General features: G+C 42.7%; 1 long non-coding RNA gene across 1 annotated transcript; it reads right to left on the reverse strand.

The window, feature by feature from the left end:
* Positions 1–352: 352 nt before the first annotated feature.
* Positions 353–20,298, reverse strand: LOC113936663. The gene is made up of 6 exons (XR_003524331.1): positions 20,095–20,298; positions 10,858–10,978; positions 9,195–9,298; positions 8,232–8,408; positions 7,357–7,439; positions 353–506 (listed from the first exon to the last, which is right to left on the reverse strand). It is a non-coding gene; the product is annotated as an uncharacterized LOC113936663 (long non-coding RNA).
* Between the last annotated feature and the right edge of the window lie 6,848 nt (positions 20,299–27,146).

Below are 27,146 nucleotides of genomic sequence, written 5' to 3' on the forward strand. Positions count from 1 at the left end.
TTCTCGTGGTGGCAGAATGGTTGTGTTGGCTTCAAGGGGTAAGCGAGGATGTGGAGCCCTGGTGATTCCCTATCAAGAAATTTCTGTTGGCTCTACTCCATTCCAGCAGTTACCCCACAGGGACTGAGCTTTCCAAACATAAACCGCTCTTCGTATCATACAAGTTGGTAGCCAATTAACCAAGAAAAAAAATGATTTTGAATCAGTCCCAGCAAAAATGACTCAGTGTTAACATGCGTTGTCTGTAGATTGACATTCAAGCCTCCCCATAGGGTCTACTCAGCCGGGTGGGTGAGTAAGAGTAAGTCGTGCTAGCTGATACAGCAAATAGGCCCAAATGTCAGTGGCTTAACATGGTAAAGGTTTATTTGTTGGTTATATTGTAGTCCTATTGAGTGGTCAGAGAGTGGCCTTCTTCATGGTGACTCAGATGCTCCATATTCTTCCATCTTGTGACTTTCCCATCTGAGAAACTTGGAGAACTCCACTGGATACTTAGCATTCACCTGGGAAATGGGAAAGATGGAGAGAGAGAGTCAGGAGAACTACATGAGAGGTTTAATGGAGCCTGAGGCAGATTCGGTCACATAGCTCCACTTAGCTGCAAAGGATGCTGGGAAAAGTAGACAACTGATTTCCAACCTCTATTTTGATGCAGAAGCCACAGCACTGTACTGTGGCATGACTGGTGGGATTTTCTCAGAGACCAAAAGACTTGAAATAAATAGCAACAACAAAACTCATTTTCTTCCATTTATATTTCACGGTTGATGAGGGACTAAATTTCACTCAGCCCTCACACTAGTCCTATGAGGGAGGCAGGGCAAATGTTGTTATCCCTACTTTTAAATGGGGCTCTGAGTGAGACAGGGACTTGTCTGTGCCCCAAGTCATAAAACTGAGTGACAGTACTTGAATCAGAACCCAGGTATTCCAGTGTTAAATTGGGCAGATTTTACTACTGTACAGAAATTGTAAGTGTTAATGGTACTTGGGAGGTGGGGTCAGGGTGGGGTCCTCAGAGAGCTGGGGGCTAGATAGAAGCAGAAGACTAGTTCTGGTTCCATCTAAGTGTTGGTAAAGACTTACTCACAGGATATTTGAGGGATGGGACATAAAATTATTTCACTTTCCTATTTTGAGCCTAAACACCAGCCCAATCCAGAGATCCAATCCTTTTGTGCCTTTGACTTATTATTATTGTTGTTGTTGTTGTTGTTGTTGTTGTTGAAGAAATTAAAGCACAACTTTTCATGGCTTTATGTTAATACAAAAATTGTAACGGTATGACAGCCAGAATGGCAACGTGAGGAAAACAGGCTATGACCTCCCATCAGTGGCTCAGAATGAATGAAAAAAAACAGTTTAAATGGAACTGAAATATTCAAGAGGGTTAAGGTTAGAATCCTTGTGTGTGTTAATTTCCACAGCTGGTACAATCCTTCATGCCAAAGAAAGAGTAGAGCTCAAACCCCTTTGCTCTGGATATGCAACTCCAAAGAAATGTGGCAAGGCTTCATAATCACGGTTTCAAAGAGGTTTGTGGAAATGTTTCATTAATTCTTATAGAGAAATCTTTTTTTCTTAATTTTTTCATTACCTTCAGACATTTACTTGCAATTACATTTGTTCAGTGAATACAATGACAGAAATTAATAATTCATAGCTTTTGTCAGGGAAAATTAAAAAAAGGACAGTTGTTTCAATCAAATGCAACTTTAAATGCACAATCTTTATTTAAATAAGATTTAAAAAAATAAATAATGGGGACTGTTATTATACTTCTTATAAACCTCCTCTCTTCCAAATTATATCTATGCTCTGCCCAGTGAGATGAAATCTTGGGTTGTTCAGAGCACATCAGGAAAATAACAGGTTCAGATCTGATGTTCTGAGACGGGGAAACTTGACTCGAGCTCAGTGTTTATGGCACTGCCTGGATCTTCTGGGGCTTTACGGTTAGTGACAGAGAATCACCCCACAAGAAAGCTGAACAGGGCCAAAAGCATTGCGCCTCCTGACAACCTCTCCTCTGACATTTGGGGAAATTAAAGCTCAGAAAGAGAGAGTGAACCTTTCAAGTTCATGCAGTGAGTTACCTGCACAATGGACCTCGAGTGTAGGTCTCCTGACCCTTGGCCAAAACTCTCCCAATCTGCAACGCTGTCTTCAAGCTACCTTCCCACCAGGACCTGCCTCACAAGTCGCTACCTATAGATTTTGGTTTAAGGTGTCCTAGGCAGACCAAACCTTTCGTCCCAGCAGCATATCTCAAATTCTACCATTTACTTTGGATTATTAAGATTTTTTTTTAAATCATGTTTCCCTTGTTGAAATGAAAATATTCATCACTAGGTATCAACTTAGGTGGAAAGGAGTGATCCAGGCCAAAACTGGGTAGAAATGGGATGATAAGGGGAGCGGAGACAAATTCTTCCATTAAGTCTAAAGACAGCAGAGAGATGGCTACTTGATGTGTCTCCTCGCTGCTGGCCTACTCCCATCTATGAGCTGAAGAGCCTGGCTGACAAATCAACTCTACCTTTCCGTTGTTCCAACCAAAAAGATGACAATGAAGTTTGCCTTAAAAGCAAAGAAAAATCAAACCCTGAGAAACTTCCTAGAAATTGCTCGCCCATCAATAAGATGGTCCCTGGGAAAGGCAGCTCAGCATGATGGTTAAGAACTAAATGTCTCTAGGGGCTCCTTGGTGGCTCAGTCAGCTGAGCAACCGACTTGTGATTTCAGCTCAGGTCATGATCTCATGGGTCCACACTCAGCAGGGAGTCTGCATGAGATTCTCTCCCTCTGCCTCTCCCACCACCCCCTCAAATAAATAAATCTTAAAAAAAAAAAAAAGGAAAAAAAGAAGAGTTAAATGTCTCTGGGTTGAAATCTTCACTGAACCAGTTATAAGTTCTCTGCTTTGGAAAAATCACTACCAAGATCTCTGAGTTGTATTTTCTTTATTTGTAAAATGGAGATGTATCAGTTGGCTACTGTGCTATAATAAACTGCCCCAAAACTCAGGGGCTTAAAACAGCAGTGATTTATTCTGATGTGTCTGAGGGTTGCTTCTGGAGGCTTTGCCTCTCACTGCACTCAGTGGGTTCATAGGGGTGTCTCTGCGCCATGTATGTGTCTGCCATCATCTTTCTGGGACCAGCAGGTTCACTGGGTCTTCCTACAGTGATGGCAGAAATGCCAGAGGGCAGGAGGAAACACACGTGGCCTCTAAAGACCTGGACTCAGAACTGGCACTGATGCTTCCAACTGTGTATCAGTGGCCCAAGCAAGGACACGGCCAAGTCCAAAGTCAAGGGATAAATTCTGCCCAGAATGAGGCTATGGTCAGAGCGTGGAAGAAGCGAGGGATAAAGAATTGGTCCCCAAAATACAATCTACCATAGGGGCTAATGAAAGTACTTTCTCACTGCATTGTTCTGGTAATTGGCTAAGAAAGTGTGTGTACAATGCTTCGGTCTGGCGGTGCCCTCTCAGAGAACGGCAGGGGACACAGAGGTGAGTATGCTTTTGGTCCTCTCCTGGGTGAAGCAGCAATGATGGATTAGGGACTAAGGATTTCCCTCTTTGATGTGGGCAGTTGTTAAAGAAGGTGTCTCCTGGAAGTGAGGAAACACGTGGTCTTCCTGGATCCATCAATTTCCTGCTTCTCCATACAGTATTGACCCTCATCTCACACGGAAAAGAAGCAAATGGATTTGATTAGCGAATACTTTCATCTACATCCTAATTGAAGTCTCTGGGACTTCCTTGTTTTGGAAAAACCCATTTTAATGCACAACACATCAGGTAGCCCAAAGAATCCCCTCTCCCTGTCCCTCCTGCCCTGTCCCTCCCAAACTAGGGAGTTTATCCACCACTGTCCCCTTAGCCCCATCTATCTGATCCTAGACTGTTACATCCAGGCTCCAGGCTGGGAGATTCTCCTCCTGTTTTTGATTCATACTGTGAATCACTCAATTCCGAAGCTCTTAAAACAGAGGCCAAGGACAGCCCCCAGCGATGCCCTGGTCCAGATGTCCTTGCACTGTGGACCTTCAACTCCTCGCCAGGACTCCTGAGATGCGAAGCCCACGCTCCCTGGTAGACCCCGGTGCCGCTGAACAAAATTGCAGCCGAGGAGGCAACCATTTGGCCATCTGAAAAGTCTGACCAGTTGGCACATTGTTGTCTCCAAATGAGCCGGCAGGAAACGGGGTTTCCTAAAACTTGGTTTTAAAGCACTTAGAACAGGAAATCATTCCCCATGCATGTTAGATCTCTCTAATGACTGACTAACTAGAAACAGGCTATCTTAATACTCTGCCCCGAGCCATTACAAATGGCTTTCTTTCCAGACTTCATTAGAATATTTACTGCAATTTGGATAGAAGACTTTTGACACTGCAGTCATAAAATTTACAGGGGACCATTTTTTTTCAGTCTGAGAAGAGACCTGGAAGAAGCGGGGAAACCCCTCAGCTCCCCCAAGCCACCAATCTCATTCATTAGTGGTCTTCATGTCTCGTGACCTCTAGTTAAGAAAATAAACATCCCTGCAGTAGTCCAACAAATTGCCTTCAGGGAAAAAAAAAAAAAAAAAAGAGCTAGATCTCTCTTTTGTCAACTCCTGCCTCTTTCATATATATGTGGCCAAAAAGATCAAATTCACAATGTGTGCCAGTCCTTGGGTTGAGCGTTTTTTATGTGATTGTCAATGACTCTTCGAAACCACATGGCCAGTGGGCACCATCACTGTCCCCATGTCACCTCTGAGAGAACGGAGGTCCGCAGTAACCTAAAGTCACATGGCTAGTGGGTGGCAGAGCTGGGACTGGATCCGTGTCCTGTTGAAACCCAGCTTCTACCTTACCTACTTCACTACTTGCACCTGTGCTTGAAGCAAACCCGGTCAGCACAGGTGAAGGAGATGTGGACACACTTTCACCTTATTTTAAGTTTGGCGCATCTAGTGCCTTCATAAAAGCCATCAGCCGGGACTCCACCAAAATGGATACTAAGTCTCCATCCAGAGAAAAATCAACGGGGGCAACGTGTTCGCACTGTCTTCAACAGTGCAGTACACAGCTGCATGTGTCATTGCTGGGTGGTGACAGGAGCCACGAGGGAAAATAAAGCAGGGGGGGCTGCCTAGAGAGTGACATTAGCAGAGAGACCGACTTTGATGACTGGGAACGGAAGGGTTCTAATGAGGGGGCTCAAATATAGGGACCTGAAAGGAGTCAGAGAGTGGGAAGCTGTGCAAATGTGTGTGGGAGTGATCTAGAGTGAGGGGACAGGAAGGAGCAGAGCTCTGTGGTGGGTCTGATGAACAGCAGGTGGCCCTGGTTATCTCTCATGGTGTCCCTGTGGTCCAAAGTGGCAGTGATCACGGGAGGTCTTCAAAGTCCCATACCTGTACTGCCTCAGTATGCCTACAATCATGCCATGCCTTTGGTTTTTGTCACAGGACATATGGAGAACGCGTCTCTGCTCTCAGTCATGCACTGTGCACTATACAGTCTCTATAACACTCCACGAATTTACAGACAAGAGAAAGATGATCACTCCTAAAAATAGTGTGCTCCCTCTTAGCAAGGAATGAAGAGCACGTGACCTATCATGTTTCTCCCTTTTTGCCTTGATTCCTAGGAAGCTCGATGTTAAATTTAATATTCAATTAAAACAACAAAGTCAGCCTTCAAGGCTTTTGAGTATTTCTAATGCTTAATTGTATATCTGCTTTTCATTGCAAGCAGCCTCTAGTCCTTTTGGAAATGGTGTATAAGTAACATATGTATGTAAAATCATGCATGCCAAGAATATAGTAAGTATGATTGACCTAAAAAATTTATATCAGCTCATTTGGATGCTTAAGTCCATTTACATGGAGGCCAATCATGTGGCCAGATTGGATCAGAAAAGGAGAAAGAAACATTTCAACATTGTTATGCATTGATATGTTAATGTTCCCCCTGGATGAATGTATCGTTGAATCACATCTCCAAGGACCCACATCCTTCTGTAGCCTCCTCTCCCGTGAACATGGAACTTAGTCATGTGACTTGCTCTGTCCAATGAGACATCAGCAAACAGGCGGCAAGGAGAAGCCTGATAGTAGGGTATAGATATCAGGGCTTGCCCCCTTGAAATGTTGCGGTCACCATGGGCGACAGCCAGGTCCGGCCTCGTTGGAGATAATAGACTACATGGAGATCGAGAGGCCAACCATCATAGCTTTCCTGTTGGAGCCCAGCCCCACCATGATCCTCCAGCTGCATCAAGCTTCACGAGTGAGCCCAGGCAAACAGGCAAAGGAGCCATCCAAGCAACCCCCAGAACCACGGGAATTAATAAACCTTCCTCTCAAGCCTCTACATCTTAGAGTGGCTTGTTACACAGCAACAGGTAACTGATACAGATAGCCAAAGACCTCTTTTAAGGACAAAATTCTAGAGAATTGTTACGAAATATGTGGGTCCAATAAGCACTTGGCAGGTGCCTGAGAACCCCAGGACTTCCCTGAAGGACTTACCTTGCCAGGAAGTAAAATACATCAAGAAGGACACATATTTTGGAGAACCTACTGCATGTAACCTCTCCTAGGCCAGGAGATGCACTGATAGAAACACATAGTCACTATCCTCAAAGAACTTGGTAGATCCTAAGGCCAAAATAATTTAGACAGTCTGGGACTGGCAGAGGAACAGGTGGAGATATGGGAAAAAAATAGAATAGAAAGTCTATAAAGAGCTCCTAATAAATATAAGCATGCAATATAACCCCCAAAGCAGCAACCCATATCAAAGGCATATAAAAAAATTTAAAAAGGATTTTTCCATGCATGGTGCTAGAATAATAAGTTAACTACTAGGAAAAAAAAAAAACTGAAGTTAAGACCTCACATCATTCTGAATAGGAAATAGAGTAACTCACAGTCAATGTATTATGTTCATACTGATTTTCACAAATGTTGCAAAGAGGACTTTTTTTTTTTTGAGGGAGCTGGTTTCCCAGCATATCGTTGACAATGTGAAAGATTTATATACTTGACTACACATATGTTTTAAAATTTGTTTATGAAAAATCTAGGAAATAAAATCAAATAGGTAATATAGTTCATTAATGCAAAAGATATATATGTGTATAGAAAAGTGTCGAAAAGAAAATATTTCACCGTATTTTTCTTTTTACCCGTCTGTGCTTTTCACATTTTCCACAATGAGCCATGTCTTGCTTATGTTGTCAAAAAAGAAAAACCAACAACAAGGAACTTTTTAAAATTTCACTTTACTAAAAAAAGTCAGAAAAAGTCCTTCCCCCTCTCAAATAGTAGAAATGGTTAATACTTACATTGCCAGGCATTAGATTAAGGAATTGATGTTTGTCACTGAATACTCTCCACGTTCCTAGTTTGCAGATGATAAAATCAGAGCCTGGAAATTGGAAATGACTTGGTCAAGGTCATGCAGCCCATGAATGGCCGGGTAAACTTCTACATTTGCTGGTTTTAGTATTAAATTGTGACAGATGCTACAAGTCACCTTGAATCACTGATTCCCATAAAATCTTATAAAATTCATAGATCCATAGGTCTCTCCAGCTTTCACATAGAGGCTACTTTATTTTTATTTTATTTAGTATTAGATGGAGCACAGGGGGGTCTGGGTGGCTCAGTCGGTTAAGCATCTGACTCTTGGTTTCGGCTCAGATCGTGTTTTCAGGGTTGTGGGATCAAGCTGAGCGTGGAGCCTGCTTAGGGCTCTCTCTCCCTCTCTCTGTCCCCCTCCTTCTCTCCCTCTCTTTCTAAAATGAATAAATAGATCTTTAAAAAAAAAAAAGAATGATATGGAGCATGGTTCACATGGTCAATCAGAACGTGAAGGGTGCTAACCCTACAGATTCACAGGGAACAGGAAGACAACTGAAAGCTTAAGACTGCGAGCCCCTCAAAGACCAGGGGCTGCATCTCGTTCACAGTTACATTGCCACTGCCTATCTTGTTGCTGGCCCATGGGAGGCTCTCAATACATGTTTTTTGGGGATTTTTTTTGTAATTGCAGAACATTTTTTTAGTGTTACCAACTATAGTCATCCTGTTACACATTAGGTCTTCAGATCTATTCGTCTTAGAGCTGAAAGTGTGCACCCTTTTACTGACCTCTCCCTATTTCCCCCACCTTCCCAACCCCTGGCAACCACTTTTCTACTCTTCCTATGATTTTTACTTTTTTTCTTTAGATTCCGCATATGAGTGACACCATGCAGTGTTTGTCTTGCTCTGCCTGGCTCATTTCACTTAGCAGAATGCCCTCCAGTTCAGCCAACATCATCGTCAGGGGCAGCGGGAAATGATTTGATACTGGAATCCAGTCCTTCCAGTGGCACCTTGCATGGAGTGAGCACTCAAAAAATGGAAACGATAATTAGTGAATTAAGGACAAAATACATCTTTCAAAGTTGTATGGGGATAGTATTTTTTTTTTTTTTTTAACTTTGGAGCTTTATTTGAGTTAAAAATAAAATCCAGGCTCCAAAGCTCTGGCTAAAATGTTAGCCTCTAATCTCATCTCAAATCCTAGAGCATGTCTGGGGTATTTATTATCTATGACTCAATGAGATTTTGTAGAATATATGAAGGTAGCTAACTGATGTGTAAACGGCGATCTTTATTTGTGACTAATTTGTTGGAGTTATTACACGATTGTTTGACAACCGAGCTTTCTTCCTCTCCTGGGTAGGAAATTTCAAATCTTAATTGAATTTGCTGTGGGTTATTTTGATCCAAAGTTTAGGGAGCACTGACTAGGTAACTCCAATTCCCGTTTGTCATTTTCTTCAGAAATATTTGATCTCTTCCACCCATGTCCTTTTGATACCAGATTCAGTAAACACACCGAGCAAACAAGCAAAACCAAAAAATTCCAATAAATCCCTTCAGTTCAGAGCCATGTTTTAAAAATCCAAAATCTGTGCCTTCTGACCCAATGATTGATGATCCACTCCCATGGCTACCCCTTATTGAGCAAGCCAAACAGGAATTCTAGAAGGAGGGGGCTACAAGGAAGCCCAAACCTTGGATACAACTCCATGGCAGAGCCAGAAACTCCCATTCCCAAGCCCAGTATTTGTAGATAGGTATTTATTTTTCAGAGGAAAGGCCCCCCCATAAAATTTGTTGTGCCCTTTACCACAATTTCCAGGCTTGCTCCTGCAATCCAGCAAAGCTCTGTGGTCTGCTTTTCAAAGCCAGGAAGAATCACAATATTCTACTTGTCTTTTCTCTCTGGTTGACCTTTCAGTGGAGGAGAAAAGGTGCATTAGTTACAGAGACCCAGTCCTTTTTGCCGGAGTCACGTATTTACCCCCTAGTATGAGTTTAGCTAGGTCCCATTCATTTCTGCTGAGCACACTATCCACTCGTCGTTTGGACTCCAGTTTGGGCACGACGAACAAACAAGATATCCTCTTGGGAATCCCATCCAACTCCCGGTTTTTATGGGCTTCTTGTTTCTGTTCTTTCAAGACTTATTTTACAGCAGACTCATGGGTCTCCAAATCGTACATTTCCCTACCCTAAAATTTTAACCAAGATTCACAACCCAAGACAGCCCTGCTGGTGAGAGAAATAAACCAACTACATTTCTTTCTTTCTTTCCATGATGAAAAGTCCACAGTGCCTGCCTTGTTCTCAAGCTTGGCTTTGAAAAGAAACCTGTTCCCTCTGCTGACAAAAAGGGAATTTCAAGGGGGTTTCACAAGTTATTTACTCTTGCAGGAAGTCTTGTTGCTGTTCATCTAACATATTCTATCTCAAACCCATCCTTCCAGGCTTCCAAGCCCTCCTCCCGTAAAACGCTTGCCAGAATCCTCTAGCCTGCCCATCTCTCTGACTTCTCAGAGCACTGAACGGCCATTGTATTCATCCTGGTAACTGATAACATACTGTTTTATACTTATTTCTAATTTATTTCCCAAGTGAGTCTCTCATGTGAGTGCACGGTGGCCTGAGGAACTAAGTCTTAAACTCCTCTGTTCTGCAGATACCCAGTGAATACTTGTTCAACTGGATTTCTTTCGTGAATGTTTTCATACATTTTACATATTTTCAAGTAAGCGTCAGAGATAAAGAGAGGTAGAAAGGGAAACCAGATATTTTTACAGCAGTTAATTCAAGTGAAATGATCACACGAGATCTTTGATTTAAAGACTCGTGGAATCATGAGGATCGAAAGTGCCTCATCGTATGTGAATCCCCCCAACCAATCTTGAATTCTTACTAACCTCTCCCAGGAAGTTATTGAAAGAAGCATTTTTCAATATGTTAAGTATAATCACCCCCAAAATTTAAACCAGCCCAAAAGAGAGAGAGAAAGAGAAGAAATGAGCTATTCTTCATGATCAATTATAGTATATGTTACGCATATGTATTTAAAACATGCCCAGGACGCAGTAGGAACCGCATTTTCTGTTACTTGCTCCAAGTTAAATTCCAAGTAATTGGTCAGCGAGATTAAAAGCACTAGGATACAGTGAAATTTTAATGGCCTCACACCTGCCTCCCCGTAAAGCCACAACCTATTCCTGCTCCGTAACCTTTAAAGCTCACCACCAGCAAGTTACTGATATAGCCAATTAGACAACAAAGGGGTTGAGATTTCAGAAACCCTTTCGGTGGGATCAGCCACTCCGGGCCCACGACCCGAGGAGCTACATCCAGCCTGCTGAGCTTCTCGCTGAGAACATTCGCGGCTCTCTTCCAGGTTGGAGCTCCGTGGAATCCCTCCCACCTTCTGAAATTACTAGATACATCATCACCAAGAAACGTGTCACCAGACCATCGGGCAATCTCACCCTTCTGTCCTCCCATTCTTGTTTTGATGTGGTTACTTCTCCAGAGCAAGCATCACCCCGTCACGATTCACGCTGGCCACGATCAACACAGACCCCTGGCTCTGGCTCTAGAGCTCTAGAACTTGAAAGAAACATGGGACTCAGGGTGACTTTCTCACCAATGCACGTGGAGTTAATAACCATACAATAGGGATTAGATCTCTTGAACATCTTGATCCTCCTGGTTTTCTTGCTCTGCTGCCATATTGTGGTCCATTTATTAAAACCTTACTTACCTAGGAATGACTAAGTCCCAAAGAAATCCAAGCACATAAGAGACATGAATTCTTCGATCATTCACTCAAGAGCCTCTAATTTTCTTGCGGAGCTGGACGCTAAAGTTCCCTGCTGGCAGGGAATGCCCTTGGCCTACACAGACAGCCATCTCATGTGGAGCCAGGAGGGGAGTTCTCTGTGGACAGGAGAGCATCTGGCCTTAGATCAGTGGGTGAAGGGAAGAGTTTCATGTGTGCTGAAACTGGCATGACCTACTTTTCTCATAAGAGCCATTTTTCTGGCAAATATGCCGGCCCAGCATTCATTTCCTTTGGGCTAATTTCATAACCACGGTCCACTTTTCACTGATTTCGCTTAAATGAAGACACTAAAAAAATAGGAATTTTTAAAAAAATTAAAAAAAAAAAGGAATAAGAACCTTGACATTTTGGTCAAGATTCCAGTTAAATCTTGAACCCAAAAAGCCGTTGATGATTTTGAAATAGATCTGTTCAAGGCTTTTATTTGCTTTTAAATCAAACCCTGTAAAGAACACAGGTAACAGACTCCTAATTAGATTTTTGCTTTTCCAGTCACTAGGAAGACAAAAATTAAAGCTCATGAAATTTTGCCTCATATCAATTGGTTGGCTTAAATTAATGAGAACTATCTATGTAATATTTATGCCAGAAGTGACTCAAGCTTTCAAGACACCTTTAAGATGTGATAAATTGGAGTTTGGATTATTAATGTGCTCATTTGACAGCTTCAGTTTCCTTTTATTTTAAAGAAATGAAGTAATTAGTCTTGCTCTTATGTTTAGATGTATTCTCTAGTGTGGCCCCGTGGGGGTGCATCTTTAAGCACTTACTCTAAAAATGCAACAAACTTAAAATGACATTACAGATTAGTAAAAATGGAAGGATACATCCAAACCCCATTCTACACGATCTTCTTCCGTTGAATAGAAAACCTAGATCGCTTCAAAATTTGGCCCTCAAAACTTCATATGGCTCAAAGCAAAACATCCAAAAATATGTTTACATATAAAAGAGATCAGCCGAGGGGGGTTTATACCGGTAAATTATCTTTTTGCTGATTGTTCTTGTTTGCTTGCGGAAAAAATGAAAACTCAGTATTGGTTGCAGTTAAGCTGACTTCAGGATTATATGCCCCAGAAGAATTTCGAAGATTAACATTAAAAAAAAAAAAAAGATCTTTTACACCCTTTTCAAAATTGCCTGGGAAAAGAAAATGAACACAGGTGATGTGCTGATCCAGTTTCACCACTCCGTTGAGAACTATCGAAAATTATACTATACAGAAAAGTTTTCCATAAAAAGAATTTTGAACACATTTGAGCGTTCAATTGCTTATGAAAACAAGAGAGTATTTGGTGCTAGAGCTGAATCCCTCCTAATCAGGATTATTTGAAGCATTTTCAGGGGGAAAACAAGAGACAGAAACCACACTGGGTTTAGAATCGCTAGCACCAGTGGGCACATCTCACTCACCCTGGATAATTCTTCCACCCTGACATGAACCACCCTGCACACACACCAGGCCCCACCTCCCCTCCGGGGACTGTCAAAACCATGAGAGGCAGCATCTTTGAAGATGGAAAGCCTGGATTCTAAAATTAGCCAAGCTGAGTCTCCTTGGGGCAGGCTATTTTGCTAAGCTTCAGTGTTTGCACTTGCAAAACTCAAGTGATAACAGTGGACACCCACCCACCCCTTGTCCCGCGGACTGGTTTTAAGGATCGATTCAGGTAATTCACAAAAAATATTTAGCAGAGGGCCTGGCACACCGGATGAACTCAATAAACAGTATTAACTATTACAGCAGGAACACTACACGTGTTGGTGTGATTGGATCCCACGGTAGGCTGAGCGGGGCACGGCCAGCGTTAGCAAAATTGACCTACACTACATCCGGTGAGGCCCCAGGATATTTTACCTTTGGAGATTTTTTTTCAACTGAAAAGTGAGAGGAGGTATTTCACTCCAGGAGGGGGAAAGTGAGAAGAACAGTAGTGACGGGGGGGACTGTCGCAGAGGAAGTCATTTGCAGAACATAGAAATGAGAGAGGAGGCTGAGTGGTAGCAGCGGAGTAGAAATTCTTTGCAACTAGAAAGTCTGAGGCTCATTTACCATTCTACCCATTATTGATTGTATGGCCTCTCATTTGGTGGGTCACCTCTGTGCCTAATTCCTTATTCATAGAAGTGTTATTCAAAGTCATTCTAGGGGTGCCTGGGTGGCCCAGTCGGTTAAGCGTCCAACTCTTGATTTCCGCTGAGGTCATGGTCTCAGGGTGGTGAGATTCAGCCCCAGTGAGGCTCTGTGCTCAGTGGGGGAGTCTACTGGAGATTCTCTCTCTCTCCCTTTCCCTCGGCCCCTCCCCTCCTCTTTCTCTCTCTCAAAATAAATACATCTTTTAAAATAAAATAAATAAATCAAAGCAAAACAAAACGAAAAAAGTTATTCACTGGGACACCTGGGTGGCTCAGTCAGTTAAGCGTACGACTCTTGTTCTCAGCTCTTGTCTTGATCTCGGGGTCATGAGTTCAAGCCCTGCATTGGGCTCCACACTGGGCATAGAACCCATCAACTGGACTTGATGTGAGTGAAAAGTAAACGTGAATTATAAATATTAAGCCGCTGAGATGGAGAGATAATAATAATCGGATAGGCCTCTAAGGTGTGTCCAAGCTTTTTCTCTAGCCATTTCTATCCCTCCTGAAATTCAGTATGTGATCAAACCTTTATCCCATAAGAATATTTAAAATTTTGATTCTATTTTTTTTCTTAAAATGTAAACAAGGCCATTTGTCCTTTGCATTTAATTAATTCTGTCTATGGAGGTAATTTCAGCTTCAAGGAAATTCTAAGTAAATTAACATCAAAGCAGCTGTATGGGGACACAAATATTTAGGACGTTAAAGGACCACCCTCACTGAGAAATGGGACAATATGACTAATCTATGTTCATCCAAACATCTCTATCCCAACTAAAAACTCAACACAAGGGGTAGGAAAAAAAAAACACACACACACAAAAGCAAAAAAAAGCCTAACAAAATTGTAAATCAGTGTTCAATTTATACAATACTATCAAATGCCTTTTTAGAGTGCTTTCAGACATTGAAAATCATTTTATAATTTTTTCTCATCATGAAAGGAATCCAGCCCTTAAAAATATTCAGCAAAAACAGAAAGCTGTAAAAACAAGAAAGAGTCCAGATTATCTATAATTTCACCACTCAGAGGCGAGTCTACCGGTAAAGACCATCGGAGACTTATTCCCATCAACCCTCACTGACCCTGGATCACCTCATCTCTATATTCTGCCAAAGTGGTAAGGGAAAAGTATCACATCCTTGTGTTAATTTTTATTTCTTTGATTACCTGTGGGTATAGGTTATGTGTATTTCCTGTGGCTTACTGTATATATTTCTTTTGCACACTTTTTTTCTTTTGAAACGTCCATCTCCTATAGGTTTTTAAAAGTTCTACATAAAATATGAATGTGAATTTTCTAAACAGAAAATAAATTTGAATATTCTCTCTCTATATGTATATACATATATATATATATTCTAAATGCATTTAAATAGTTCAACATTTTGAAATAGATTTAGATTATCTTTTTTTAAAGATTTTTTTTATTTATTTATTTGAGAGAGAGAGAGAATGAGAGATAGAGAGCACGAGAGGGAAGAGGGTCAGAGGGAGAAGCAGACTCCCTGCCGAGCAGGGAGCCTGATGTGGGACTCGATCCCGGGATTCCAGGATCATGACCTGAGCCGAAGGCAGACACTTAACAACTGAGCCACCCAGGCGCCCCTAGATTTAGATTATCTTTGATGGGATTTCCTTGAGCCTTGGAAGATACCGATAGTGTAATTTGCCTAAGGATTGGAAATGTCATGCAGCTGGGTGGCCTCCCACTGCAGGGACCTAGGCTCAGACACCACTTTCAACTCTGAACATACAGGATCGCATGTAACTGTTGACATAAAATTGCTCACAATTGGCGAGGAAAAGGACCACAGGTTTAAGTTTTTGTTAATTGACCAACACTGTGGCTATCTGATGCAGTTTATTTTTTATTCTTAATACTCTTAAATGATAGTCAAAAAAATTGTGTCTTACTTGAAGATTTTCTGGTCTGGAAGACAAGACAGGATAAAACTCAAAATAACAATCACTTCTTTATTTGTACCTATACTTTATAAGGCTCAGATTGCTTTGAGAGCTATTATCACATTTGATTTAATGCCAGTCTTGTGATAAGGACAGCCTTATGGAGCATTACTTTGTTTTCATAGGTGGGACAGATCAAAGTTTTGAGATATTGCTTGGCTTCTCGAGAATCACAGTGAATAATAGAATTAATGATATTTAAGATTCATTAGGTCCCTATGAGGCAATAAATCAGCTTTAGCATGCTTAATCTCATTGAATCATAGCAACCACATCCTACAGATGAGGAAAAATAAAGCTGAGAGAGAAAAATAAAGCCCAAAGTCACACAGCATGTAGATGGTGGGGCTGTGACTTCGACCCGGGCAGACTCTAGAACCTGGTTTCTTAGGCAGCACTGATTAACTCCATTGGGAAAGTGGCAAGTCAATAGTAGCTGAACGTTGGTGTGTTGGTGGGGTCCGGAGCCGACGGCCAAGAAAGAATTCTTGAGACGTCTTCGCGGCAGAAAAGGTGATTTTATGAAAGGACAGGACCGGTGGGCAGACTGCACGCTGCTGCCTGCCTTGTGAGGCGCAACTGATTACACACCTTGGGGTTGGGGGAAGTAAAGCTAAGGGAAGTTCCAAAAGGACTTCCATATGCTAAAGAAGTCTCAGGATCCTGGAGGAATGTTATACTCTGCCTGCCTCAAGTACTGCAGATTACAAGGACATCATTTAATTTTATCTGCATTTCCTCTTGCCTTTGTTTCCCACATCAGTAGCTGCAGAACCAGAAACAAAGCCTAGGGCTCAACTCCAAACAGAAACTTGGAATTTTGCTCTTTGCCAGTCTTCTCACAAGAGCATCTTGAAAGAGCTTCTCCAGTTCCAAGGGGAGGGTGGGGCTGGATTACAACAGCCAATCAATGAAAGAAGGGCGTGGCTCGCTGGTCAGACTTTTCCCAGTCCTAGGCAAGTGTTAACTTTCCCTCAAATCTGTGATTATAGGATTATTGCAAACTCAACCTGTAAATTGCTGATTTTGAAGCATGCATGTACAGAATTCTGGCAATATCTGACCCAAACAACCACTGTATGCCTTCAAAGTGTTCAAGAACCCACTTCTTAATGTTTGTACAAGGAGATCTTCAAATATTATAGAGGTGGTTCTTAGCATAGAAGGTTTTGGGAAAAAGAGACTCTGAACATAAATGCGGAGATAAAAGCTGTCTGATCTTCTAAACTCTGTTGCCTAAAACACCCATTTGTGTTATAAAAATAAATGCAGACATTACAGAGAAACGTTGGCAGGGAACTCTCCCACATTTAATGAATCTTGAAAACACTGTCCCCACTCCAAACCAGTGATTGGATTCTTGTCTCCCCACTCCCAAGTTTAGACACTGAAAGTGGTAGGGTTTTTTCTTTTCTTTTTTCTTCTTTCCTACTAGGAGAACAGCACACTCCCTGATTCTTCGTGTAAACTCTTCTCTGATGGAGATGTACTCTGGATAATAGGGGAATCCTTTGCAGGGGTGGTAAAATGCCCCAGCCAGCCTCCCCTAGTCCCCTAATTTTGTTTAAAATTGGAGCTGGTGGGCACCTGGGTAAGGTGCAGTCTCTTAAGTGTCACACTGTTGATTGCAGCTCAGGTCGTGGTCTCAGGGTCGTAAGATCAAGCCCCGAGACGGACTCTGCACTTAGCTCGGAGTCTGCTTGAGATTATCCCTCCCTCTCCCTCTGCCCCTCCCCATCTCCTCATGTGCACGCGTGCTCTTTCTCTCAAATAAATAAATCTTCAAAAATAAAATAAAATAATAAAATAAAATAGGGGCTGGAAGGCGACCTAGAAGTAATTGAAACCCAACAACACTTCTTTTTTCTAAACAGATGAGGAAACTATGGTCAGTGGAGGTTTAAAAGCTTGCCAGAATCACACATCTCATTGCAGAGAAGCCATGGTTCCAACTCAGATCTGAATTTGTCTTTCCATATTCTTCTCCCCAGTCTCCATAGCACAGTGACCACCCAGCTTCTTGGCACTGTCTCCATGACACCAACGTCCGGAAAGAAGGGATGGGGGAGGTCGAGAGGTCAAGCCTGCTGAGATCTAGCTAGACCAAGAGGTAGTATGGCTGCTTGATGCTGCAGCATGCACATGGACACCAGTGGTACCCATTTCCACTTCATTGGTTCAAGAACAGACAAGCCTTGACTGGTGTAGGGGAAAGTCTCATGGTAACCCAAGCACACCTCCAAGGAAACAATAAAAGTCAGCTCAGGCAGGGCACCCCAGAGCCTCTGGGGTCCTGCACCCGAAAAAGGAGCATAAAATGGGGCCGAAGTGGGATGCAATTTCTAGGCATCTTTCTGAATAGCAACATTAGGAGCAATCGGAACCCGGGTGGGGGAAGCGTCCATGCTTTTGTTGGTTTGGGTTTTTTTTTTTTTTTTCTCTTTCTGAGGGGTCAAAAGCCAACAATCTGACACTTTTTATGAAAGTGTCAGCCCAAAGGGGAAGTCTCCTTGGAGGATACGCTAGCTCACCCAGCATGTATCAGAAACTGAGATTCAACACCACGCTTTCTTTCTCTTCTTTCCAGCAGCCTCTGTTGCTCGTGGCAGATTTAATGGTGTGATTTACAGCACTGAGAGACCTTTGTCAGGGCCAGTAAAATGACAAACAATAAATATATGGAGCAGTATGTTAACAGCCCACCACACAATACCTTGTCAGTTACAGCTTGATAGCGATACATTTTAATTTTGTCTTTCATAAAAATCTTGGCATGTATGCCTCATTTGAACACAGGCTTCCAAGTCAAGTGTGTCATCCAAGCATGCAGTTTATCACCCTCTATATTTTCTGTCCTTTTCATTTAATGTCATTCCTATGGCAACAGACATCGCCCTGGAAATCATTTTCAAAACAGCTTATTTGTTGAAAGGGACTGGGTGAGGCTAAAATATGTGTTTGGCTGGGAAGAATGTCAGAGTGTGAATATGGCTTAGTTACATTAATCATATTCTTTGAGGACTTTGTGTAATCAGATACTTGAAGGAGGTGTATTGTGGGGTGAATTTGACATCCCCACCCCCACCCCCAGCTTTTTATGGTTTTGCATTTCATAAGGATAAAAATAAGAAAAGCAAACTTGCAGTGCACTTCGCATAAAGGGGTATACACTTGTTTATAATGCAAGCCAGCCTGTGTGTTTGGGGGCTCGGGTAGATGGGTGGGTTATAACTCTAATGTTAATGCTGAACTGCCATTACTCTGAAGCTGATTATACAAACCCATTTATTCAACACATCTTTATTGAGCATCTACTAGGTAACAAGCATTGTGCTGTGAAATCAGTAGTGAATAAAACGTCGTCTCTGTTCCCATGAAGAGAGCATGAGTAGAGCTCAGACTCCAGTGGGGGAGACAGATGGCAAACAGGTTAAGAAACACATTGGCTAAGTAGAGTTCTCTAGAAACAGGGTCTGAGATGACGATCGTTCTGAGGTATCAAAGACTCAATAAGCAAGGCTCACGTGGCAGAAGAGGGCAAAGCCGAGTCTAGCCTCAGCCTGATCCCAGGGGAGCTCTGAAGTGTGAATGACCCAGGAGCTCACCCACCCCAAGGCGCGGCTTTTAGACTCAGTAAGGAGTCAGCCATTGGTTGTAAGCTGCCTTGCAGGCTCAGTGGGGGCCATCCCAGCCTCCTAGGCATCCCAGGCTAGGTGAGTCCTGTTGGCCAAGAGCAATTCTAGGAAGAAATGTGCAGCTGTGGGCCGTTGGCAGTGAAAACGCACGGCGGCTGGGGATTGGGCAGCCCGGCGGGCCAAGGGGATCTGAACAGGGCCCACAGCTTCTAGTACATGTATAAAAACCTACAGTTTGTTCAGTTAGTACGAATGCTAAGAATAAAAGAAAAGAGGGTGCTCAGTGGTGGAGGATAGGTCATGAAATGCTTCCCTGAAGAGAGGACATCTGAGCAGATACATGAATGACAAGCAGGAACCAGCAGCAGGAACATCTAAACACTCTCTTTTGGGGTAAATGACGCAGCAAGGGCAAATAACCTGTGAATGTGGGGCGGTGGGGGGGCGCCTGGGCGACTCAATCGGTTAAGCATCTGCCTTCGGCCCAGGTCATGATCCCAGGGTCCTGGGATGGAGCCTGCTTCTCCCTCTCCCTCTGGCCCTCACCCTGCATGTGCGTTCTCTCCCTCAAATAAATAAATAAATAAATCTTGAAAATAAATAAATAAACTTGTGAACTTTTTTCTCATTTTTTTTTTTTAAAGATTTTATCTATTTGACAGAGAGAGAGGGAACACAAGCAGGCGGAGTGGGAGAGGGAGAAGCAGGCTTCCCGCTGAGCAGGGAGCCTGATGCGGGGCTCGATCCCAGGATCCTGGGATCATGACCTGAGCCGAAGGCAGACGCTTAACGACTGAGCCACCCAGGCGCCCCAAGCTTGTGAACTTTTTTAAGGGTGACAAGTTTAGGATAATGAGAAGCAGAAAGAAAGTTCAAGTAGATGAAGGGCCATGAGCAAAGGACGGTGTTGTGGTAGAGGATCAAGTCAAAGAGACAGGCAGGGGTCAGATGTACAGAGTGTGGCAGGCCACAACAAGGGGTTTGGATTTTATTCTAAGCTCAGAGGAGGGCCTACTACTACAGGATTAAGCCAACCAGCATTAGATATCCCAATCTAGAAATTAAACAAGTAGCCCGCATTCAGCCCCTCCTACCACTATGCTGGATACTCTGAGCTCCAAAAGTACTGAGTACATACCGTGCACACAAAGATCTTTTGGTTGTCGATTCACAGAGCAGCCCGCAAGAGCTTCCTTAATCTGTCTCGGATGACCTGTAGCTCTGATGAAAATCCGGAGCCTTTTCACCATGCATTATCCCTATATTTAGGATTTCAGGAACACATTGTCCCCAAATTAGAACCTAGTGCATTTCCCACAGAAGCAACATTCCATGTGGTAGACAGTGGTAGAATACCGCTGCTCAGTGTGTGATACGTAGACCACTGGCACGGGCATTCTGCTTAGAAATGCAGACGCACAGGCCCCACCCCAGAATTACTGAACCCCAATCTGCATTTTAACAAGCACCCCCCCCCCCCGCCTCCGGGTGATTTGTATGCACATTAAAGTTTGGTAAACTGTGGTACAATGTTGTTTCTACAGGAAAATGTGTCCTGAAGTCCAATAACTCACTTATTAACAAACACTTGGAAAGTACAATCAGTGTGTGATCTGGCTTCTGGTTTTCTGAGAAAGAGGTTGAACTTGACGACATAACCAGAAAAGAGAAAAATATATATGAGTCCTTTTTTTTTTTAACCATCATTAAGTGATTTATACTTTATTTATTGGGTTTTTCTTGTGCCACTTTCCAACTATCAGATCTGTTTGAAGTATGGGTGACACTCAATGTTACATTAATCTCGGGCGCCTAACACAGAGATTTGACAAGTTTATACGTTATGCTGTGCTCACCCCAAGTGTAGCTACCATCAGTCACCATACAACATTGTTACGATACCATCGACTATATTCCCTGTGCTGAAACTTTCATCCCTGTGACTCACTCATCCCATTAAGTGGAAACCTATACCCCCACTCTCCTTCACCCATTCTGCCCATCTCCCAACTCCCTCCTGGGAGTTTGTTCTCTGTATTTATGGATCTGTTTCTGCTTTTTCTGGTTGGGTTGTTGTTTTGTTTTGTTTTTTGCTTGTTTGTTATGCTTTTTAGATTCCACATAGAAGTGAAATCATAGGATATTTGTCTTTCTCTGTCCGACTTATTTCACTTAGCATAATACCCTCCAGGTATTACCATGTTGTCACAAATGGCAAGATCTCATTCTTTTTTATGGCTGAGTAATGCTTCATTGTGTATATGTATCACATCTTCTTTATCCATTTATCTATCACTAAACATTGGGGCTGCTTCCATATCTTGGTTGTTGTAAATAATACTGCAGTAAACATAAGGGTGCATATATCTTTTTGAAATAGTGTTTTCATTTCTCTGGGTAAATACCCAGGAGTGGAATTGCTGAATTTGTATGATATTTCTGTTTTTAACTTTTGAGGAGACTCCATACGGAGTGTTTCCCAGGGTGGCTGCACCAATTTACATTCCTACCAGCAGTGTATGAGGGTTCCTTTTTCTCTACATGCTTGCCAATACTTGTGCTTTCTTATCTTTTGGTTCTAGCCATTCAGACAGTTATAAGGTGATTGTAATAGTCCTTTCCACAATCACTGTCGTACGCCAGGAAGCTTCGTGGAATCTCTACACAATTCAAGAGAGACCCTGCATGCAAAGAGATGTGAAGAAGAAAAGAGTGAGGAATACAGTGTTGATAGATGGTTTTACAGGAAAGGAGACGTCAGCCTTAGTCTAAGTGTATCTTAAAATATTATTTCTAGGGGGAAAATCTTCCAGAATGATGGAAATCTGAAAATCTGCTCCTCCATAAAGGACACAGGCAAAATGATCAAAATCAACTTTTTCGGAACCCCCAAAATGAACGAAAGACTTGCAACAATCCAAGGAATATTTATTCAAGCAAATATTAGTTCTATAAGATGGTAATAAGCATTGCCCAAAAGAAGATTCAGTAGTCAAATGAGAAACACTGGGCTGGCTACGGTCAGTTTCTCTGTTGCAGGACTTTTCAGAGCCTTTGACAGGCTCAATATGCATTATATAGTGTGCAGATTTCCCCAAAAACCTACTTGACCATAGATGCCTTTTATTGTGAGCTATTTTGCAGATTTAAATCTTGAAAAACACACTTTGGGAGATACTAGGTAAGACTTTGAGGTGAGAGCTGAGAAAAGAGCAGGAGTTTTAGACACTGGAAGAGGCAGAGGGTGTAAGAGAATCATAAGACAGTCCTTGCCCTGGGAGCCCAGATATCTTTCTGGAAGGTGTTTAGAAAAGAAATTAGTTCCCAACTAAAGTGATGGGATTTTGGAGTCTTTAAGGGTTGGACAGAGTAATTCAGATTAAAGAGGAATTTCTTATAAGTTACACAAAGCACAAGCCATAAAATAAAAGGATGATTAATCTGATGTCCTTACAATTAAAATTTCTCTAAAACAACAACAACAACAGAATTACGTTAAACCAAGTGAAAGGACAAGCCACAGCCTACAAGAAGATATTCGCAATGCACATAACCAACAAGGATAAGTGTCTAGACAGTATAAAGAGCAAAAGATATGAACCAGTGATAAACAGAGGAGAAAACCTAAATGATCTGTAAATATGTAAAAAGATGCTCAATCTCCTACAGAATCAGCAGGGAAGTACAAACCAAATTAAAACCATAATAAACTTGCCAAAAAAAAAAAAAATCTAATCTTTGAAAAGACCAACTGCTAGTGGAAAGGTAAAGCATGAGCTAACTCGCCTATGCTGCTGCTCATAGAGCAATAAACTGGGATAGCCATTTCAGATTTGGCAAAATTTAGAAAACTTAAAGATATGCCTACACCCTACAGAAACCCGTTTGTATGCACGATGGGACTAGTCCAAGGGTGTCTGTTCCAGCACTGTGTGTGAAGGCAACCTAAATGTCCATTAATAGAACCACAGATGAATATATTGTTGTATGTTCATATAATAAAATATTACACAGTAGTTAAAATAAGTGAAGTAGGGCGATAGGTTTTCACATTGATAAATCCTAAGGGAAGGACACATAGAGTATGGAATCATTTATAATCGTTTCTTAAAATGTAAAACGATGCTACATATTGCTTATGGGTTCTTTTGCTGGTGCTAACAATATAAAAACTTGCATGGAAAGGATACATACAAATTCACCATGATGACCCCTAGGAAGAGAGAGAGGGGAAGGGGGTTGTGGAGGGACCCAGGGACTTCAACTGCATCTATAACATTTGGTTTTCTAACAAAAGCAATATGAAGCAGATACGGAAAAATGTTGAAACTTCACTAAGAGGTGCATGAGTAAGTGGGTGTTTGCAATATTATTCTGTCTGTATTTCTGCATATATTATTTGTTATGGATCGAATAATATCTCTCCAAAATTCAAATGTTGAAGTTCTAACCCCTCCATACCTCAGAATGTGACCTTATGAAAATAGAGCAACTGAAGGTACCATTAAGATGAGGTCATCTTGGGGTAGGACAGCCCCCTTACCCAATATGACTGGTGTCATGATAAAAAGGGGAATATCGAACACAGATACAAATACAAGGAGAATGGTGTGTGACCATGAAAGCAGAGACTGGAGTGATGCTTCTACAAGCCCCAAATTCCAAAGTTTGCCAGCAAACCAACAGAAGCTAGAGGAGAGACGTGAAGCAGATTCCCCCTCAACCCTCGGAAGGAACCCAACGCGGGTGACACCTTGATCCCAGACCTCTCACCTCCAGCCCTGTGGGACAATAAATGTCTGTTGTTTCAGCCATCCGTTGGTATTTCTTTGTTACACGCAGCCTCAGCAAACTCATAGACTTTAAAATATGAGACAACTCTGAACAAAGGGGCACTCTTGAATAAGAAATCTCTTCGAGTTCGTGAACAGAGAGCAGAAATGACAGAAGCCATCTTTGATGTTCCTGGGCCTGCAGACACCTCGCTCCAGTTTCTGCCTCCAACTTCACACGGTGTTCCCCCTACAGAGCATCGCCCTCTTTTCTTCTTACAAGGACATAAGTCATATAGGATGAAGGCCCGCTTATCCAGTATGACCTCATCTTAACTAATTAGATCTACAAAGACCCTGTCTCCAAATAAGATTCCATTCAAAGGTTCTCGAGGTTAGGACTTGAACATACTTCTTTTTCGGGACACAATTCAAACCACAATGACTATGTTCTCAGTGCAAAGCAAGGGTGTGTAAGGTGGACTAGAACACTGGCTGATACTATCTAGTAGAAGTGGGGACCAGAGAGGGAAGGACTGTAGGAAAAGAGCTACGACCACAGACCCCTCCCCCTAGCTACTGCCAAAGTTGCATCAGAGGCAGAGAGAGAAAGGGAGAAATACCCCTGCTTCTCCCTTCTTCCTGCCCTTCAGTCTCCCACCGATGCCTGCTACCTGCCAAAACAGCTGGAAAACAGCTGACAAAGGAGACTGGGAAACTTACCCGACAAAAGTCAGCCAGCCCCTCCCCCCATGTCCAGAGCACAAGGCCCAAGGCTAGACAATGTCCAGTTGCAATTGTTCAAAACCTGTCAAGGCCTGCCTAGAACTCAGCACCCCAGCTGGAACAAGAGGTGGAACTGAGAGGGGTTTTGAAGTGGTGACCGAGAAATACCTAAACAGAAGGAAGAACGGGACACACAGGCTCTCTCTCCATGGCCACTTTGGTCTAGGAGATGAGTGATCTATTAAATGCAATTTTAATTCTAAACTTCAGTAAGTGCGATGAAAGGTAGAGTGAGTGATGGAGGATAGCCATGGACCCCAACAGAAAAGTGATGATTCAAGCAAGGCCACCTTGAATAAGTGACTTTTAAATTCAGCATGAAGTAGATTTTTGATCTACTCGTACTCCTCATTTTGTGGGATTGACCACTCACTTTGTAGGATCCTGTTGTGTTGTCCAGTAGAAGATTTATAACTTAGACAATAGAGTTTAAAGAGAGTGATAGGGGAGAAATGCATGGAAGAACGAGCAACCCAGTTGGAAAGACCCAATAATATATGGAGCCACTTAAAAAAAAAAAAAAAAAAAGGAGACCCAAACATGGAATATGCCCACCGTTAAGGCACAGGAGAAATAATTTGGACTCTGGAGCCCCGCAGATGCGGCCTGGGTCTGGCACCTACCACTATGAGATGTGGATTCTCAGGCATTTCACGAAAACTCCCTCAAAATTCATTTTCTCATCTCGGGGGGCGGGGGGATTGGTGATGATACCCAAGTCTCTGTTGTAAGGTTTGACAATGATACTTGTAAATTAGGTAGCACTTAGTAGGTATCCAGATAATAATAAATTGATCCTAGACATGAAGAACAATTATAGTAACACGCAAGGTTTCATAGAGACTCAAAAAAGTAGGGGGAAAGAAAAGAGGGACAAAAGAAAGGAAACACAGTAGACTGGGAGAAAATGGGACAAAAGGAAGAAGAGATGACCTGAGAGAGAGCACAAGAGGCAAGACCAGACAATCAAATCTTAAGGCTGGGTGATTTCCAAGTCTCCATGCCGAAAGCTGTTCACAGCCAGAAGCAACGCCCAGTGCCACCTCCCCTATAGGAGAAGTGCCAGCCTCGTGAGGTCAACCCCTGTGATCTCATAAAGGATCCGATATTCTTACTCAGGGGTTGGAGCACCTATAACTCCCACGCAACCAGGCCCCAGACAATCCGATGCTCAGTGTGCAAAGACGGAACGCAGCTGGACCACTCCTAAGACCCCCTACCTCAGTCAAGCACCAACAGTGCACTCCACTCTTGGTCACCGTGGGGCTCAGCCTCCGGGGGAGCCATGCGGCTCTTTGCCTTCCATTTGTAGGGGAGCTACAGAGGGACATCAGCCAGGGGCAATAGGGAGAGTGGCCCACACTAGGATATGGACACCAAGTTTCCATTTCTGCCCGGCACCTGATGAAAGTACTTGCTTTTGAACCATAGCACCCCAACAGATGGCAAGCAACACATTAAAAGGAATTCCAGCAACTTTCCAAAGTTAGCTGAAGTGTGGCCACATTGTTGGCACTCCCGGGGACGAAGACGAGGGAGAAACACATGCATCAGTGGGAATTTCTTTCTTAAAAGGGAAGTGGATCTGACTTGAGATAATTCAGAAGACGGATAACTCTGGGGAAGCCTGGTTGTTGGTTCCCTGCCATCATGCTATCCTCAGTGGCCTTATTGAAAATTCCTCCCCCCAACCCACCCTCGGGGCGCACCATGCCTACATCAGGGTGGGGCAACTTTCTATGAAGAAAATCGAGGTTGCAATGTTTGGCATATTAATTCAGAGCATATGGTCAAAAATATTGTTTGCTATGGCTCGTGGGCTTATGATATTTAATTTAAAATAGATTTTCCTAAATAAAAAAGAGACTTTCTACAGATGGCCATTAAAAGCAAACCGTTTTTGCTGAGCGGCATTGTTAAAATACAATGTTTTTAAAGCATTTTATAGAACCTTGGCCCTTTGGCAAGTAGGAGGTGTTCGGGAAAGATGGAGGCTTGGCACAATGACAAGATGGCCCGGACGCCATTGTCACAAACCCTATCCCGTGGGCCATTCTTCTCTCACTCGGCTCCATTTTCTTTTGCATAGAAAGTTGCCTTCTGCGATCCTGAAGTTTCATGCAGAGCAGAGAAAGTACCACTCCTGAGATCAAGGAGCTGTGGTGATGGCCGTGAATGCTTTATGATGTCATTTCTCATTAAATGCGAGCAGATTGTTTCCACAGCAAACATCTAGTGAGGACAAGGCCAGGTGTTTTCCTATTTTCCATGTCTCCTTTCATGTTAATGGGAGTATTGTGGTCTTTTCCTTTTTTTCTCTTGTTTCGTTTTTCTTTGACAATGAGGCGAGGTTGGGGACTGTCCCAGAAAAAGCGTCCTGGAGCTGGATGTCCCTGGAAAATGTGGCTGGTCTATGCAGACAGCGTGAGGAGCCCTTGTGCTTCTTTTGCTGATCAAGGCTCCGTCGGAGCTGATACAAAATGAAAAGACCTTCTCATTCCTCTCCCCGAGGACCCTGCCACGAATTAGGTCAATCCAGCTTGCTCGCTTCCATGGGTTCATGTTCAACTTCAGTGGAAGGCTGCAGACCCAGCCGGCTGAACTCACTTAAGCGGCTTAACCACGAAAACAC

The sequence above is a fragment of the Zalophus californianus genome, chromosome 17 (genome assembly GCF_009762305.2).
Source record: "Zalophus californianus isolate mZalCal1 chromosome 17, mZalCal1.pri.v2, whole genome shotgun sequence".
NCBI lineage: Eukaryota > Metazoa > Chordata > Mammalia > Carnivora > Otariidae > Zalophus > Zalophus californianus.